The sequence below is a fragment of the Panulirus ornatus genome, chromosome 63 (assembly GCF_036320965.1).
Source record: "Panulirus ornatus isolate Po-2019 chromosome 63, ASM3632096v1, whole genome shotgun sequence".
Taxonomy (NCBI): Eukaryota; Metazoa; Arthropoda; class Malacostraca; order Decapoda; family Palinuridae; genus Panulirus; species Panulirus ornatus.
The window spans coordinates 2,952,874-2,965,095 of record NC_092286.1 but is presented as its reverse complement, the minus strand read 5'-3'; the positions used below and the strand labels follow the sequence as shown (position 1 = coordinate 2,965,095).

At 42.4% G+C, this 12,222-nt stretch overlaps 1 protein-coding gene across 1 annotated transcript in view; it reads right to left on the bottom strand.

The window, feature by feature from the left end:
* The window catches only part of LOC139745837 (uncharacterized), a 44,272-nt gene extending 32,694 nt beyond the window's left edge, over positions 1-11,578 (bottom strand). Inside the window, exon 1 of the mRNA XM_071656432.1 lies at positions 11,192-11,578. The gene's annotated coding sequence lies outside the window, so the exon portion shown is untranslated. The remainder of the gene's footprint in view (positions 1-11,191) is intronic.
* Between the last annotated feature and the right edge of the window lie 644 nt (positions 11,579-12,222).

The following is a 12,222-nucleotide window of genomic DNA, read 5'->3' as shown; positions in this document are numbered from 1 at the left end:
CCGGTATATGAACAAGCATGTTTTACGTGACTGAATTTTTTAGTTATTTCACTATTCATACAGAATGATGTATTTCTAACACACATACTCGTATTTACATGTATACATAAGGATACATCGTTCTGTTTCACATTCACATACGTACACACTCTCCGCTCAACACACACGCACACACACACACACACACACACACACACACACACACACACACACTGGCTGGAGTGGCTCACACAAGCAAATTATCAAACGATACATATGTACATATAAACATATTACTGATATGACGAATTATCCATCTAAACTGTGTATATATCATCAGTTGGTTATTTCATGTGCGTCAGCGAGCCCACACACATGACACAAGCGACACACGCACACGTCAGTATACACAAGTACCCACAGGGACATAAACTTATGTGCACACACAAGTTAACATGATCTTGTGTACACATACAACCACATATACTCCCCTGTGCACACACAGTTACATTCATACGCCATGTACACAGAACCATATATCCTCATACAAAAGTATACACTCAGCCACACACCTAAATGCACACACAACCACAGCACTTCCATACTGAGACATACGCACACAGCTACATAACCAATACTGTCATAATCACACAAGCTTTCTGGTGGTGGTAAGCGAAGCCTGAGACTCGGCGCGTCAGGGATCCTCGCACTACGCCGGAGGACAATTCTCAAGACACGAATGACTCACAATCCTGTCCAGTCTACTGAACCTCCTCCTCCATCTTTAATGTGGCCGATCATGGAGATTCACATAGGCTCTATGTCCTTAGATATGCCAGGGTTCCTGGGATATGCCAGGGTTCCTGAGGTATGCCAGGGTTCCTGGGATATGCCAGGGTTCCTGAGGTATGCCAGGGTTCCTGGGATATGCCAGGGTTCCTGAGATATGCCAGGGTTTCTGAGATATGCCAGGGTTCCTGGGATATGCCAGGGTTTCTGAGATATGCCAGGGTTCCTGGGATATGCCAGGGTTCCTGAGGTATGCCAGGGTTCCTGAGATATGCCAGGGTTCCTGGGATATGCCAGGGTTCCTGAGGTATGCCAGGGTTCCTGGGATATGCCAGGGTTCCTGAGATATGCCAGGGTTCCTGGGATATGCCAGGGTTTCTGAGATATGCCAGAGTTCCTGGGATATGCCAGGGTTCCTGGGATATGCCAGGGTTCCTGAGGTATGCCAGGGTTCCTGAGGTATGCCAGGGTTCCTGAGGTATGCCAGGGTTCCTGAGGTATGCCAGGGTTCCTGGGATATGCCAGGGTTCCTGAGGTATGCCAGGGTTTCTGAGGTATGCCAGGGTTCCTGAGGTATGCCAGGGTTCCTGAGGTATGCCAGGGTTCCTGGGATATGCCAGGGTTCCTGAGGTATGCCAGGGTTCCTGGGATATGCCAGGGTTCACTTCATCTCATATCGCAAGAGCATTAAAGAGTAGAAGCTGGAGCTGCTGTTCTTACGCGAGGTTCTACATGTAAGAAGTAAACTCAATATCAGATGAAGAATTTAGTGTACATTTCTTAAGCTTTGTTTCCACCGACGCAATCAGACTTGTTGAATTAGTCTGGATTTCATTCAGAAAGATAATGTTTGTTTCACTGGCCGGCTATAAGCTCCTAAGCGTATACCGAAGACTCAGCAGTAACGGTTTAATTAGTAAGCTTTGAATTTAATTAATGCATCAAGACAATCAATAAACTAACTTGAAACTACTCTGGTAAGCTCGACTCTATGCTGGTACCCTTATATCTAACTAACAAACTTGCTTTCAGTGATAGCTAAGCTTGAAGTTATGGCAATCACAAACTTTTGAATACGATGCTTTATTTCCCCAAACTACCTAACTGAACATATAGTCAACATGATTAACACCGAGTCGCTGCTGATTCAAATTAGTCACTAGACTTTGCATTTAGTCGTCAGTTATGAAACCTTTCCAGCTTGCTGTACCGCATTAATATCTCCAAGCTTTGTTATCAGCTTCCTAAGCTTACGGAGATAGAAAGTTTGGGAAGACACTCTGCTACACAACATTGAAACTATGAAGCAAGTTAATCACTTCAGAATTGAGTTACAGAATCTAATATCTCAGGCTCACGTTACGAAGGTTTTGCCCTCACTATACTCACTCAGGCTGGATGTACACTTATACCATTAGGCTATACATATATATGAATATCTTAATAATTGCTCGCTATATGCATCAGGACCTGTATGTACAAAGACTTCAGACAGCAGCATCTAGATATATATATGCAGGTATGTTGTCAATTTACGTCATCACCTTTAGGTGTACTCGAGACACACACCTCTGTTCTGGGACGTACTCACTACATACACCTGACCCCTTGTATGCTTGTTACAGACGCCTGAATATGATATGTACGTCCGCCTCCACAATTAAACACACCCAGGGATGGGTACACAGTGCTAAGTGGTGGAAACAGAAACGCAGAGGATCAGAGCATATTAGAAACTCTCTCTCTCTCTCTCTCTCTCTCTCTCTCTCTCTCTCTCTCTCTCTCTCTCTCTCTCTCTCTCTCTCTCTCTCTCTCTCTCTCTCTCTCTCTCTCTCTCTCTCTCTCTCTCTCTTAGTAATGACAGGGCTTAGCATGGAAATGTTGAAAGCAGTAGTAATTGTTGGTCGTCTTTCAGGCAACAGGTATAGCACTTCGTATATAGTTATCAAAGGCAGTGTTAGTTCATTATCATAAAGAATCGATACCTTTCACAACTGCATGAACTCGTTTATGTTAGAATTGATTTCCTGTGCTCAGCGAGCTGTCCTTTATATCAAAGCTTAATTACATCGGTTCAGCCAGTAAAATCTCTGTTTACTACAGTCAGTAAGACGTCAGGAAACTCAGAAAATGTCATAATTTGTGATACGTCGACACACACACGCACTAACCAGCTACCTCACTACAACATGTGGATGAAGGATCAAGGAATTCAGTATCACTCATGATCGTATGACCTTCCCTAAAGTAGTACACGAGAGCTGGAGATGTCATACACCAAGCGCCTGATTCATTAAGTAGCCAGAGAACTTGGTCGCTGGTTCATGTGCACCAAGGTCGGTTTACTAAACTCGTCGTCGTCAGGAGGTAAACAGTGTAACGTGATGATGGTGCAGGAGGTGAGATGATCATACACAGCATTTACCTTCCCTCCTCGGGAGGAGTATCGTGACCAAGATGTTCCTAAACCATTATATACATAATTCCGAGACACAAATTTTTTGCCAACAACTTGTCTTAACTTAGGACTAAACTTGAGACTATTTTGACAACCTGTCATGGTAGAGGAGCCTGACGGATGCCTTCCCCCTCACCATACCTGAACACGTAATGACGTTTGATGTGTACACTTCAAGTTGACATCATCTGTTACCAAGTACTAGTTTCACAGTCCATTAGTCTGATCCATCATGACGGAGACTAACTCCGGGTGTTGAAATGGGTCACAAGTCAGTAAATATATCGTCAAAGGAATTTCACAACGTATCTTGATGAGACATGAGGTACCTCCACCACACAAGGTGGTAGACTCCAGTTCTTAAAGGCACAACAAGCAGCCACCACAGTCCGCAGCCTAGACCCGGCACCAGTCTGTTCCTTCAGGAAGGTTTCCAGGTTATACAGGAAAGAAAACCTCGTTACCACCAATGGCTCAGGTACACATCAAGCTGTTCCCCAACCAAGCGATGTACCAGCTGTACTGACCAGATATGACAGTATAACAATCCTTCTCAGGTAAGACATTATTAAGAACAAGGAATCATCGATCGTGCGATCATGTGCACATGAACAGTACAGTCCTCCACTCATCAGACACAGGTGCAGGAAACACATGCAGTAAATCGATTCATTTCATGAATGATTCACACACAAACAAAGCCGATCTAGAGGACGAGCGGTAGCCTTGTTGCTCTGTGATCTGTTCTGCCTCAACGAGATTATTTTGGTCCCATTTTTTTTTTTTCTGTGTGAGTGGCAGCCTTCCGTGCCAGTGTTGTGGATGATACATGTTCCTCCATCCACATCACCTCCATGTACACTACATACGTACACCGGCCTCATGCAGTACACAGAAACACCTGTGTCCTGGATGACCCTGTCCTCCCGCCCTTGCTCTCACCCTACGCACCACAACCTCTGGCTTCCACAACTGAAGGAGACAAGAAAGTTAACGCCGCACCTGCTAAAAATATAACTCGCAAAAGCTAATTTAAACTTTGACTAATTTCCCGAAGACCAGGACAGACGGTGTAACTTCCACACACTTTCTAAGGAAAAAGTTTCAGATTTCGCTGTGTAATTAGCGGCTTGTGGTTTTCTTTCTTCTCCAATGTATCAAAGGTATAAAGCAATTCCACTACCAGTAAGACTAATGCCTCTCACAGTAACATTAATGCCACTCACAGTGAGATTAATGCCACTCTCAGTGAGAAAAATGCCTCTCACAGTAATATCAATGCCACTCACAGTATGATTAATGCCTCTACCAGTAAGAGTAATACCACTACAATAAGATCAATGCCGCTAGCAGTCAAACTACTCCTACTTCCTCGCAAGAGTAATGCCTCTATCAGTAAGTGTAATGCCTCTGCCAGCAACATTAATAGTCAAGCTCAAACATTTCTTGTCCCGTAAACTCACCTCACGTAATGAACTATAATGTTAAGCGCTACACATGAGAAAGAGAGACTTAACTGCTTTGCACTAAATGTCACAATGTTGTTCTTATGTTGTAGATCTTCACTGAAACATAAAAAAGATATCGTAATTATTATCTTTAATGTATGTTTTGCTTGGTTTTTACGACTGGTTTCCAATAGTATACATTCTGATATATAACATATATATTCATTTATTTATTTTGCTTTGTCGCTGTCTCCCGCGTTTGCGAGGTAGCGCAAGGAAACAGACGAAAGAAATGGCCCAACCCACCCCCATACACATGTATATACATACACGTCCACACACGCAAATATACATACCTATACATCTCAATGTACACATATATATACACACACAGACACATACATATATACCCATGCACACAATTCACATTGTCTGCCTTTATTCATTCCCATCGCCACCTCGCCACACATGGAATACCATCCCCCTCCCCCTCATGTGTGCGAGGTAGCGCTAGGAAAAGACAACAAAGACCCCATTCGTTCACACTCAGTCTCTAGCTGTCATGCAATAATGCCCGAAACCACAGCTCCCTTTCCACATCCAGGCCCTACACTACTTTCCATGGTTAACCCCAGACGCTTCACATGCCCTGATTCAATCCACTGACAGCACGTCAACCCCGGTATACCACATCGATCCAATTCACTCTATTCCTTGCCCGCCCTTCACCCTCCTGCATATATATATATATATATATATATATATATATATATATATATATATATATATATATATATATATATATATATATATATATATATATATATATATATATATATATATATATATATATATATACATATATATATATATATATATATATGTGTGTGTGTGTGTGTGTGTGTGTGTGTGTTACGGGAGAGGGCTATACATCAGTGTTTCCCAGTCTCTTAACTGTACATATATGCAACATATCTTTATTCGTGTGTGTGTATATGCACGCACACGCTTCCCTAAGCCAGGAACACATTTATCGACCAGCCCTGAAGGGATGATGAACACCTGGGTTGTGTGTGAACCGAAAACCTCGCCTAGAATTCAAACCCTCACGAGCCCGTGTGTGCATCATCGTCAGTATCATCTTGTGTAGATGGACCACAATTTTCTCTCTAATATCGTAATGGGTGAGAGTTATCGCCCTGGAGGGGAGACAGTAACCGATGGTTCATCTCGTAACACATGACAGGAACACACTGCCGGCGAGGGGCGGCGGCGGCATGACCAGGCCCTGCCCCGGGTGCTGGTCTTCGACAGCCTCCCTTCACTCCTTCATTCTTGTGATGGTTTCACTTAATGTCTGCAGTGCTCTCACCCGCCGGCAGGTGTCTCACACCTGCAGATTAGGTTGTGTCCATGAAGAGAATGAACTGCTAAACATTGTCTTCATTACACTATACATCCTTCAGGCGATGAGTCTCTGGTAGTAATGTTGAATGTTGCTCGAGTGATTGCGTTACTGTTTGTGACTCCCACAACATGACAGCCTCAGATGGTGGCCTGCAAACATACCCCCTCACCTCACCTCTCCTTCATCTTACGTCCAGGTCATAATATAGACTAATAACATGACAACAATCACAACAGACCTGAGGAAGATACTGTACACCTCACGTGGTGAAGAGTACGATTAGGGAGGCGGGAGGGCCCGGTGCTCGCTCTTGTGTTGACGAGAGGGAATTTCATGACACAAAGGTTGTGAGATGATGGTCAGAAACGCTAATATAAACATGGAAGTTACTGATGCGAGAAACATAAGATTTAGATAAGATATATCAAACATAAAACATACATCATGAAAGGTATCAACGACATGATATATTCTGCTTCTCTGTAGAACCCCTTCAATAATGTGGGTCCCCCCAACCCCCCCACCAGCCACCTCCAACCTGACCACTGGGCGCCTCCTGGGTCTACATATGGCCATAACCACACCTTACATGTGGCCCGGACATTAACGCTGAGCATAAAGCCTAATACAGTCAGAAGGCAACTGGACGAATCAATACATCTCTCTCTCTCTCTCTCTCTCTCTCTCTCTCTCTCTCTCTCTCTCTATATATATATATATATATATATATATATATATATATATATATATATATATATATATATATATATATATATATATATATATATATATATATATATATATTTCATCGAAATACAATCAGTTTAATCGTCCTATATCCATACTTCAAAACCAATTACCTTAAAAGCATAACTTGCGTTCAAGCAATAACAAACTAAAAGCATCAAATACACAATACTAGACAGGTCGCTGGTGAGTGTGGGTTGTTGGTACGCCTCACACTTACATCATGAGGCAACTAGTACGTTATCCTACCACACTACCACACTTCACCACACCACAGTGTTACAATTTCACAGTGGATCAGACATCCCAAAACAGAGGACACACCTTCACAAACTAGACCCACCACACATCACATACCACCCGCCACACATCACATACCACCCGCCACACATCACATACCACCCGCCACACATCACATACCACCTGCCACACATCACATACCACCCGCCACACATCACATACCACGCGCCACACATCACATACCACCCGCCACACATCACATACCACCCGCCACACATCACATACCACGCGCCACACATCACATACCACCCGCCACACATCACATACCACGCGCCACACATCACATACCACCCGCCACACATCACATACCACACGCCACATACATCACATACCACGCGCCACACATCACATACCACCCGCCACACATCACATACCACACGCCACACATCACATACCATCCGCCACACATCACATACCACACGCCACACATCACATACCACACGCCACACATCACATACCACAAGCCACACATCACATACCACACGCCACACATCACATACCACACGCCACACATCACATACCACAAGCCACACATCACCATCAGAGACACACTAGAAACAAGATAACAGGAATATAAACCTAGCTCATCTGTTGTGAGGGGTATATGATATCTAGGAAGGAAAGAAAATACAGATGAAGAGGAGTATTTTCGCTCTCAATGAGGAAAATCTTTCCACAAAATATTAACGGCTGACCCATACGAATAGTACAAAATGTGAATGAGTTTATATCAATAAAATATGACATGTTGGTGTTGGTCTATAATCCTCCAAAACGTTGAATGCACTAGATAACAATCAAGGAACAACCAGGGTTGTACAGTGAGACACGCAGTTGTGAGAGGAGGTAAACATCTGATGATGGGATCATAAGATAAAGGTTGAAGGGAGAAACTTTGAGAATATTGTAACGCAGGAGATCATCCAAAACTTTTCCATAGATTCATAAGTAGTGAAATGTCAGTTACAGAGTACCTAATCAGGTTAAGAGATTCGAATATGACAGGGGATAAATGGCAGGCGTTTTCACAATGGAAGACACTATAACCTTAACAACAGTGAAACGGGATGGGAAGAAGGTCTTATGAAACAATGAAGTTGCTTGAAAAGACATACGGAAGTTACTGAGGGTCTTGACTTATACATTGCTCCTGGCTCTGATGAATATCCTCCATGTGTGGTAGTGTGTACATATGTCTGAAGGGCTGCTTGAAATATTCTTCAAAGTGTCGGTGAGGAAGGTCTAGTGCAGAGGGAGTGGAAGAGGGCAAATGTTGTGCATGTCTTAAAAAAATGGACATCGATGAATTACAGGTAACTACAGACTGACCTCTGAGGAATGTAGTTTAAGATACTTGAAAAAATGACTAGAAAACAAGTGGATGATTACTTGCAGCAGCGAGAAAATACTTGATTGAGAAACTACATCGGTTCTGAGGAAGGGTGTCAGGCGTAACATATTTCTCAGGATTGTATGACAGGTTGAGTTCCGCTCTGGGTAAAAGAGAAGTAAAGGTATATTGAGAATTCCGTGACTGTCACACAGCATTTGATGCACACTACAAAGAAGGTTGGTAAAGTAGCCGGATCATCAGGCAGGAATATCCCTAGATGGGCAGAGAACTACCTTCATGGAGAGGGAAAGAAGACACATATAAGAGCAACCTTCTCAGAATGGGTTAGGGTCACCACAGTCATGCTACAGGGCTTCGTTCTGAGACCTCTGCTCTTCTTGATCTATGCTATTGACTTGCAAGAAAGAGTAAACTCATACATGAATATGTTTGCTGATGATGCCAGAGTCATAAGAGAGGTATGGACAGAAGAGAACTGAATCAATTTAAAATGGTGCTGTAGTGTGTCTGATAAAATTTTGATGAAAGTTATTCCAAGCAAACATAAAGTAATGATGCAGGCGGGACACGGTGACGGAAGGCCCCAGTATGAATATCATCTAACAAGACATAAGTTGCGGGAGTCTGTGTGTGCGAGGGACTGGGGGTTATACATTGTACCTAACTTGATGTCGAAGCTACAACACAGAGTTGTATAGGACACCATCTGTCTGCTGGCAGGTATCAGAATCGTATTTAAGTACTTGGCTAAGGAAATTAGATTATGCTTCTCATGTTGGTCACTGCACTTAAAGATGTGCATATATCTAACAGAGAAGGTGAAGAAGCGAGCAACAAAGATGTACTAATTTAGAGGCGAGTTACAGAGAGAAGCTGGAAAACACAGACATGGAAAACTGAAGAGTAATGGCTGACTTGATCACAACCATCAAGTTCTGACAACCTGTTTAATGATGTCGACGGTGACCAGGTCGTCAGCAGTGACCAGGTCGTCAGCAGTGACCAGGTCGTCGACGGTGACCAGGTCGTCGACGGTGACCAGGTCGTCAGCAGTGACCAGGTCGTCGATAGTGGCCATGTCGTCGATAGTGACCGGTTCTACGAACGTGTTGAAGACTGAATAATCAGACGAATGAAATAAAATTAAGCGAGATATGTTTATAAATCGTATTTATTATTTCATATCAAACTAGTGAGGCAAGCGAATGCACTTAGCGATGACACTGTGAATATTGACAATATAAAGAAGTCTAAAAAGTTGTTTGATGATGGAGAAAGTTCAATAAGGGACCTCACGAGTGTAGACCTCACCCTCTCCATATAGTGTAGACAGACAGTTACTGCCACAGCGCCAAACATATTCACACCACGCTTCTACACACCATAGTTCCTCCCACCACACTGCCACACACCACACTGCAGCAAACCACGACCTTCCACACCACACCATCACACACCACACCATCACACACCACACCGTCACACACCACACCATCCTCTTCCATACCACCACCATCCAATCCACCTCACACCACAACACCACACTCAATATTTCCAAAGCTTTAATTGAACAGTAAAACTAACCTGATTTTCCGTTATGATTATCGTTATTAGCATATGAGGATTGTTAATTGTCGTGTTAATAACTCGCTAGAATTAACCAGTCAATTGATGAGGGTACATATTCAAGATTATCATTTTGAATACAGATATGCATAATGATTTCATATTGCTCAACTGTGTCTCAAGTTTACTCTGGTGTCGACTTCAAATAATATATCAAATAAAGATTTTGAATATCTTTATTAACTGTTTGTAAAGATGACTGTCTACGCAAGAGGGAGTTACCACAGGGGTGATGTACTCCAACAGGCAAAGTATTTCTGAACAGAATTATACAATGATCTACACCTAATCTATGTGGATGTATCCACTTTAAAATTCACTTTAAATTCACGTTTTACAAATGTGTCCAACTTATGGGAATGTGTCTGCTTTAAGGAAGTTTATCATGAACTTTGTAGGAACGTATCTTCTCTATGTGGATGTATTCAGTGCATGTGGCATCTGAAAGTATCCAGTACATGCATCATGTGTCCACGTAGTGAATATGTAACAATTTGTATATGGCTGTATCCAGTTGATGTCAATGTATCCACCCCACATGGCTGCGGTACCTTATATAAATGCGTGCACTTTACCGTATCACTGTAAGCACTTGACACAAATGTATCCAGCTCAGGTGAGTGTATCCACTTTACAGAACTGTATCTGGTTCGTAAGAATACATAACATCTTGATCAATGTATCCAGTTTGTATGGATATATATCAGCATGTACTTCATATCATACACAGAAGGCCTTTATATATATATATATATATATATATATATATATATATATATATATATATATATATATATATATATATATATATATATATATATATATATATATATATTCTTTGCTTTATCATTATGTAACTGATTAATGAAACCCAACAGATACTTTGTATTTAGTCCCTGGGCTTAAACAATGTAATTATCCCTAATCCAACCTTTTTCACAAATGGTGTTTAGCGAACAGCTGTGGGATGTAAGTTTTAAGCAAAGCTTGTTCAACAGAATTTATGGTCAGCTAAACAAGGTTCAGCCGGAGTATAGGTCATGTCAGGAAGTTCAAGCACAACTGGGGAAAAATCTACTCACCTTCAGGATCAAATATGTTGTCGCTGATATTGTCATAGTTTTGAGGAAGGAACTGCAGAGTAGGACCTCGTGGCTGAGGGAACTACATGACGGAGAGGTCGTGGCCAGAAGCAACGTTATGTCGTCTGGTTCACACCACTTACTAGGTAATAATGCTCGACTCTCTTTCCAAACTTTTTCCTTCTAAAACTTTCGTCAGTAGTTTGTCATGACTACTGGACAAAAGTGTTATCCAGTTTGCAGCATTGTCACCTTAAGCTTTACAACTCATAGACGTGACTTGTGAGGAGTGAGTGGGTACTGTATGTGGATGACCGGGATGGTATGGACTGAGTGGGAGTGAACAGATGCACAGGCTTCCCCTCCGACCGTGGCTGTCCAACTGACTCGCTGGTGTGGTCTCTCCACCAACACTCGCTGGGGCCATACGCTCGCTCGCTCCCCGTGCGCACCACACAGCCTCATACACACACACACACACACACACACACACACACACACACACACATGCAGTATTCAGGCAAAGCCTCTCACACAGACGCACGCGTAATACAAATACGGACTCAGACGTATGTTTTCACGCATACTCATACACACATACACACGAAAGCAGTGATAATCTGGAATCGTTCAGGGAGTTTAAGTGAACCAAAACAAATGCGCAATTATGATACAGAAACTAAGATTAAAGCAATGACCTGGCCATGACACAACGCCTTTTTAGGGTTGGTAAAGTTGTAATACTGTGGGAATCTAACAACAAAGAAACCAATTAGGATACTTGGATCCACATAAGTGTAAACAACCACAGAGATGCAAATTCTCAGAGAATGTAAACAACATTTCCTTTTATCAGCATCTCCCTGAGTACAGTAGAGCTAGTGGGACTATTACACATTCTTCATCAGATCTTATCTTAACGTGTAAACTTAACATGGAAATTGATAAAATGAGATATGATCCTCACATCGAAAAGCTCATCATGTAGTACTGTTATATGATTTTGTGGTTAGGGAATATATAAAGTGATC